At 41.5% G+C, this 7,884-nt stretch overlaps 1 non-coding gene across 1 annotated transcript; it reads left to right on the forward strand.

Moving 5' to 3' along the window:
• Positions 1 to 6,862: 6,862 nt before the first annotated feature.
• On the forward strand, positions 6,863 to 6,969 carry LOC145141771 (small nucleolar RNA R71). The gene has a single exon (XR_013722965.1). It is a non-coding gene; the product is annotated as a small nucleolar RNA R71 (small nucleolar RNA).
• Positions 6,970 to 7,884: the final 915 nt, after the last annotated feature.

The following is a 7,884-nucleotide window of genomic DNA, read 5'->3' on the forward strand; positions in this document are numbered from 1 at the left end:
AATCTTCTTCAATATCATCTCCTCCAGCTCTACTCCCACTCGCTTGATTGTTCCTCCTCTGCACACGCTCCTCCCAACTCATCACATACGGGAATCCGGGTCCGGGTCTCGGCGCAATATTCATTTGTTCAAAGAGATAAACAAATGACTCGTTGTGATAATTCATACTTCTACCAAGGTCATCTTGGTATCTTCTTTCCTCAACGTGGTACCAATCCATAGGCAACTCATCATCCGCCGGAATGACCGGTGGAGCTTCTCGGACTTGCTCCCTCCTTTGCCTCACCCTTCTTCCCGGCTCCTCCGGTACCAACACCTCGTCCGCATTGGGGATGCCAATGTGCTCCCCACCATAGTCGTCAATGATCCTCGCCCTCCTACATAAGGTGGTGCTAAAAGGAGGTGACGGAACCATTGTCAACATCCGAGCTTCCCGTTTTTCAAAAATCCCATATGTTCTTGCAAGCTTTGTGACAAACATGCCCCCATTGATCTTTGAGGTGATCCGCTCTTTGACTGTCCCTTCTGCTAAATATTTCGCCAAGCAATATGGCAAGTTGCAGAAAACATCGGGAGTTATAATACTCCACATATAGAAAATGTCAAGAGTGGGAACTTTGTCATCATCATTCCTCATGTTGATGGTGCTAGCAATGAGACGGTGGATAAGACGATGGATGGGTGAACGGATAAAGCCTTCTTGGGCGGAAGATGGAATATAGACCCGGTTGGCGATAGTATTCCACCAAGTCGATGCCACCACCCCCTCGGGCAACTCTTTGTGACATTGTTCTAGGAAGGTTTCAAAATCTTCGGACATAATCACAGCTTGATCATATATCCTCATCCTCCAAGCAAGCTCTGCAATGCTACATTGATGTAACTCCCCTCCAAGACAGAAAGTAATAGTGTTTGGATTGTAATATTCACTACCACCTCGGAAGGAAATAGTAGCAAAGAATTCCCAACACAACTCTTGATAAACGGGCTCTTGAATTTTGAAGAGTCGGCTCCAGCCATCGCACACTATATTCACCCCCTCATTGTTGAAAGACTTAACCAAATAAGGGGTCAACTCCTCCTCCATATCAGTTTGACCAATCCACCACCAGTCAATTTCATTTGGAACATATATTTCCTTGCGTTTCAATGCTTCCAGTTTGTTTTTCGCACGAGCCAATGAAGATTTTGAGGTAATGCTTGGAAAGTTTAACCATGAAAGATCCCTATAGTTACCTCCCCTGGAACTCTGCCCTCTTCTAGACATTTTACCTGCAAAACACAACCAAACATACCAAAAACAAAACACAGAAAGATTAAAAACAAAAAAATTTCTGGCTTCTGCATCATGGACTCGCCGAGTCCACGAACCGACTCGGCGAGCAGGATGAACTTTGCCAGTCCAGATCCTGTTACATGAAATTAACCGGCCAAATCTGAAAATTTCTTTAGGGGTTTGCTTCGGTATGTTCTAGGAGCATAACTATGTAAGAAATTTTGTCTAAAACGTCCTAATTTAACAAGAACTCAAAACCCTAAAATCCAAGTTTAGTCAAAATTGGGATTTTTCAAAAATTAAAGGTCTAACTCCACCAAAGATTGAAAATTTAACAGATTAAGAGTAGAAAATGGTTACCTTGTGGTTGGATTTGGAAGAAAATGCAAGAAATCAAGATGAAGACCTTGAGGGAAGTCACTCGTCGTGTATGGGGGCGGCTGGATGAATTTTTGAAATGTTTCTCAATTAGGGTTAAAAACCCCTTTTACTGAATGTGAAAAACAAAAAAAAAATTCTGGTCTATACTTGGACTCGTCGAGTAGGTGTACCTACTCGCCGAGTAGTGTCGCGATTCCGCGTTTAATCGGGATTTCTTAAATGGACTCGCCGAGCAGGTTTAGGGACTCGACGAGTCTTTTATTCAGGAAGCTAAAAACATCCAATTTTTTAAATTGTACGCCACACCCCACACTTGAGCATTCCATGCCCTCAAGCAATCATCAGAAACTCAGAAGAAGAATGATAAAAGCAAATCCTAAAAAAACTTAAAATAAAAATGAAAAATAAAGGAAAAAGAAAGCAAACTCTAAACTCGGGTTGCCTCCCGAAAGCGCTTCTTTTTAAGGAGTTATTAGCTGGACTCCTTCCCGCTTACGTTTCTGTAATCCCTTCCAGTAGCAGTCCTTCTTCAAGTTTGTCATTTCTCGGAATTCCTTCTTCATATCTTTTCACTCTATGACCATTGACCTTGAAAAGAGTTCCATCCCTTGATATTAGCTCAATAGCTCCATGTGGAAAAAATTTATTCACTATAAATGGACCATCCCATCGTGTCTTTAGCTTGCCCGGAAAAAGTTTGAGCCTTGAATTAAAAAGTAACACCTTTTGTCCTTCGTGAAAGTCCTTATTACCCTTGGGTCTTTTGTCATGCCAATTCTTGGTCTTTTCTTTGTAAATCAAGGAACTAGTGTATGCCTCATTCCTTAGTTCTTCAAGGGCATTCATTTGCATCAATCGGTTGTTTCTAAGTTTAGCCAAATCAAAATTGCACATCTTTAAAGCCCAAAATGCTTTATGCTCAATCTCAACTGGCAAGCGGCAACTCTTCCCATAAACCAACCTATATGGTGTAGTACTAATAGGTGTTTTGAAAGCTGTTCTAAACGCCCAAAGTGCATCATCAAGCTTATCCGACCACTATTTTCTATTACTTCCAACCGATCTTTCTAATATTCTCTTCAACGCCCTATTCGTAACTTCAGTTTGCCCACTCGTTTAAGGATGATAGGATGTTGAAAATCTATGGTGGACACCATATTTTTGCAACACCTTAGCTAATTGATTATTGGCGAAGTGGGTGCCTCGATCACTAATTAGAGCCCTTGGAACTCCAAATCTTGAAAATAATTTCTTGAGAAAACGTACCACTACTCGAGCATCATTCGTGGGTAATGCTTGTGCCTCCGCCCATTTGGATACATAATCGACTGCTACCAAAATGTATTTATTTCCCTTTGACATTGGGAAAGGTCCCATGAAGTCAATTCCCCAAACATCAAATATTTCACAAACTTGAACGCTATTTTGGGGCATCTCGTTTCGTGATGAAATGTTTCCCGATCTTTGGCATGAATCGCATTCTTTGACAAATTTTGTAGCATCTTTAAAGATAGTAGGCCAATAAAAACCCGAATCAAAAACCTTCTTGGCCTTATATTGCGCTCCATGATGTCCTCCGGTGGGCCCGCTATGACAATGCTTCAAGATTTCTAGACTTTCTTTCCCGGATACACATCTTCTTATCATACCATCAACACAGCTACGAAAGAGGTATGGCTCATCCCAAAAGTAATACTTAATTTCTGAAAAGAACTTCTTCTTTTGTTGGCGGGTCAAGTCTTTTGGGATGTATTCACTAGCTAAATAGTTAGCTATATCTGCAAACCATGGAATCTCTCCTGCTATAACCAATAAATACTCTTCGGGAAATTCATCTCCAATCTTGTTTTCTTCTAACTCTTCCAAGTGCGGGTTTTCCAATCTCGATAGATGATCGGCGGCCACGTTTTCCATCCCCTTCTTATCTCGTATTTCAATGTCAAATTCTTGTAGTAGCAACACCCAACGAATCAACCTTGGCTTAGCATCTTGTTTAGCAAAAAGATACTTAAGGGCAGAATGGTCGGTAAAAACTATGGTTTTTGACAAAACCAAATATGAGCGAAATTTATCAAATGCAAAAACCACTGCTAGTAGCTCCTTTTCTGTAGTAGTGTAGTTCTCTTGTGTTGGGTTCAGGGTCTTACTTGCATAATAGATTGGCTGAAAATGCTTGTCAATTCTTTGTCCCAAAACAGCTCCCACCGCAAAGTCACTAGCATCACACATTAGCTCAAAAGGAAGACTCCAATTTGGAGCTACCATAATAGGCGAAGTAGTCAACTTTTCCTTCAACAAATGAAATGCTTCAAGACATTCTTTAGAAAAGTTGAATGGGGCGTCCTTCAAAAGAAGTTGAGTCAAGGGTCTTGTGATCTTCAAAAAGTCTTTAATAAAGCGCCTATAAAACCCCGCGTGGCCTAAAAAGCTTCTTACCCCCATGACATTTGTTGGAGGTGGAAATTTGGCTATAGTGTCCACCTTTGCTCTATCCACCTCTATCCCCATCCTCGAGACCTTGTGTCCTAGCACGATTCCTTCCTTCACCATAAAATGACACTTCTCCCAATTAAGGACAAGGTTGGTCTTCTCACATCTTGCTAACATTAGATCCAAGTTAGACAAACAATCTTCAAAAGAGGACCCGAAAACCGAAAAGTCATCCATGAAAACCTCCATAAACTTCTCGATCATATCGTGGAAAATGGCCATCATACACCTTTGGAAAGTGGCCGGTGCGTTGCATAACCCAAAAGGCATGCATCTATATGCAAATGTTCCACTCGGGCATGTAAAAGTAGTCTTCACTTGATCTTGTGGGTCGATTGGAATTTGAAAATATCCCGAGAAACCATCGAGAAAGCAATAATATAGATGCCCGGACAGCCTCTCGAGCATTTGATCAATAAATGGCAATGGAAAATGATCCTTGCATGTTGCATCATTTAGTTTCCTATAGTCGATGCAAACACACCACCCGGTCACCGTTCTTGTTGGAATTAATTCGTTATTTTCATTTGCTACCACCGTCATTCCTCCTTTTTTCGGTACCACCTGCACCGGACTCACCCACGGGCTATCGGAAATTGAGTAAATAATCCCGACATCTAATAGTTTTACCACCTCCTTTTTCACAACTTCTTGCATGTTCGGGTTTAGTCTTCTTTGGCGTTGAACTACAGGTTTAGCCCCATCTTCTAAGTTAATTTTATGAGAGCAATAAGCTGGACTAATTCCCTTGATGTCAGTTATCTTCCATGCTATAGCACCTTGCCTCTTCTTTAGTACCCCCACAAGACTTTCTTTCTCATGTTTGGTCAAATCAGCAGCTATAATTACAGGTTTTTGTTGACCCTCTTCAAGAAATGCATACTCCAAGTGACCTGGTAGTGCTTTCAGCTCAGTTTTCGTGTTCTGGATATTGCACACGTCGAGTCCAGTAATGGGACTCGTCGAGTCCTGGGCAAATTTTGCGTCTGTTCGGGATTCTTTGGATGGACTCGTCGAGTAGGTAGAATCTACTCGGCGAGTAGACTGTTCATTACTTTTGATCAGCTCATTATAATCAGCTTCCTCAAGTAGTCTCTCTAATTCCAGCAGGTCGCTTTCAGCATCGAATTCTTCATCAAAGGTGATGGTGGACTTGTTTGGTTCTTCATTATTCCATTCTTCCATTAATTCTTCCAACATATCAATCGAAAATGTTGTGTCATCACTACTCCTTGCGTGCTTCATGGCTTGATCAACCCCAAAAGTGACTGATTCATCCCCTACCCGTAGAGTAAGTTTGGAATCTCGCATGTCAACTATAGCGCTTTCGGTGTTAAGGAAAGGTCTTCCAAGAATGATCGGGACTTGAGGATCCGCTTCCATGTCTAAAACTATAAAGTCTGCGGGAAACACAAACTTATCAACCTTCACCAATAGATCTTCGCATATTCCCCTTGGGAATGTAACCGTTTTATTTGCTAGGTGAATTGCCATTCGAATTGGCCTCGGCTTCGGGAGATCTAATTTCTTGAAAAATGAGTATGGCACATGGCAGCTGAACAATTCTCATTTAGAACCACTTTCTTCACTTCTTCCATCTTCCTTCTATTAGTTAGAAGCTCCTTGAGAAATTTGGCGTATTTTGGCATTTGTGCAACCGCTTCTATGAATGGTATATTAATTTGAAGAGCCTTTATGTGTTCTAGAAACTTCTGGTAGTCTTCTTCATTCTTTTCTTGTCTAACTCGGGCTGGATATGGCAGTGGAGGCTGATATGGCTTAACAGGAGACTTAATTTTCTGATCAGGTGTCGGACTCATCGAGTCCATATCCTGGACTCGGCGAGTAGTGTCTGGGTTCAGCTGGGTCTGATTTTGGTTCCGCCCTTCTGCCTCCTCCTTTTATACCAGCTTCGGATCTTCGTTCTGAATAGGGGCCAGAGGAGTAATTATCTTTCCACTCCTAGTTGTCACAATATTTATATGTGCGCCTCGTAGATTATTTTCGGTATTACTAGAAGTTCTCCCGGTGCTCTTTGATTTATTTGTTGGGCAAGTTGCCCCAGCTGCTTCTCAATGTTGTGAATAGATGCTTGCTGATTCCTTAATATTGTTCTTGTATCTTGTATTGCAGCATCGTGGTCATTGTGTCTTTTCTCGGATGCAGCTACAAATTTAGTGAGCATTTCTTCTAGATTTGGTTTCTTTTCTTGTACCGGCTCCTCCTTTTGGTAAAAACCCCCTTGCCTTTTGTCTAAACTTCTCCTCCTTCGCTTTCTTGTACTCATCATAAGGAAGCCATTCTTTCTTAGGTTTTCACCAATCGTCATCAAATCTATCACCACTAGAATAGCATACTTGCACTTTCTTATTCCCGTTCTCGTCCAAATTACAATCTCTAGTTAGATGAGGCCCATTGCAATTCTCACATCCTACCCGAATAGCATGGATTGTTTGATCCATTTTATCCATCCTCCTATCCATGGTTTTCAACATTGCCATAACTGCCGATAAATCTTCTGAAGCTGCATAAGTTGATCCCCTTGTCACATCATTCCTTGAATTGTGGTATTCTCTAGAATGCTTAGAGAACTCCTCAATTAGTTGCTTTATTATCGGGGGTGCCTTCTTTGTTAGCGGTCCTTGCGAGTCAAGTAATTGCCTTGTTGTCACATTTACTCCATCATAAAAAATGGAGACTTCTTATTGACTATTAAGATCATGATGTGGGCAATTCCTTAGTAAGCTTTTGTACCTCTCCCACGCCTCATGAAGTGATTCTCCGGCTTGTTGCTCAAAATTAGCTATAGCTTTCTTCAACTTGGCTATCTTTGATGGTGGGCAAAATTGATCAATAAACTCTTCTTTCATTCTAGCCCATGTGGTGATGGATCCTGGAGGGAGTGATTTTAGCCAATCTTTTGCAGCGCCTTTAAACGTGACCGGTAACATGCGAAGCAGAACGGTGTCACGGGCCACATTAGGAAAGTTGAAGTAATCGGCTATATCATTGACCTCTTCTAGGTGCTTGTACGCGTCTTCGTGATCTTCTCCATAGAACGAAATTTCTTTAAGTTGGGCGAGTATGTGGCCTTTAAGTTCGAAGTTGGCATTTTCTGGAATCGTGGGTTGCACGAGTCCCGGACCGGTGTCTTCACGCATCGTCTTCTTCCACTCGCCCATGGTAACTTCATCGATGTTAGCCATGGTGTCGCCGAATCCGCCTTCTAGATCGCTACCTTCTTCAAATTCGCTTTCTTCCTTTTCGGATTTGTACACGATGTCTTCCTTGATTGGGTCTTCGTTTGCCAAGGAAGAGGTGCTGGATGCTCCTGATTTGCTGCTCTTTTTATTGCTAAAAACGGATTTGAGATTCTTCAAAGGTGAGTTCTTTGAAGAAGCGGAATCTCCAACGGTTTTGCCTTTGTTTTTCCTTAAAGTAGCTTCCGGGTCTTCAAGTGGTAGAGTTAAAGGTATATTGCTTCCTCTGGTCATAAACACTCTGCAATTAAAACAAGAAAACGCGTAAAAAGAACAAAAACGAAACAGAAAGAAAATAAAAAAAAACTGGAAATCAGCACTGAACTCGCCGAGTAGGTTCGACTGCACTCGGCGAGTACACTGCCTAAAAGCCTAAAAATAAATAAAAACAAATAAGAATATTTAAATACTAAAACTTAACCTAATTACTGAATTACTAAAAAAAGAACTTTGTGCAAGATAAGCTCACACAAAGGA

This window comes from Lactuca virosa, chromosome 9, assembly GCF_052849685.1.
Source record: "Lactuca virosa cultivar CGN04683 chromosome 9, Lactuca_virosa_CGN04683_v6, whole genome shotgun sequence".
Taxonomy (NCBI): domain Eukaryota; kingdom Viridiplantae; phylum Streptophyta; class Magnoliopsida; order Asterales; family Asteraceae; genus Lactuca; species Lactuca virosa.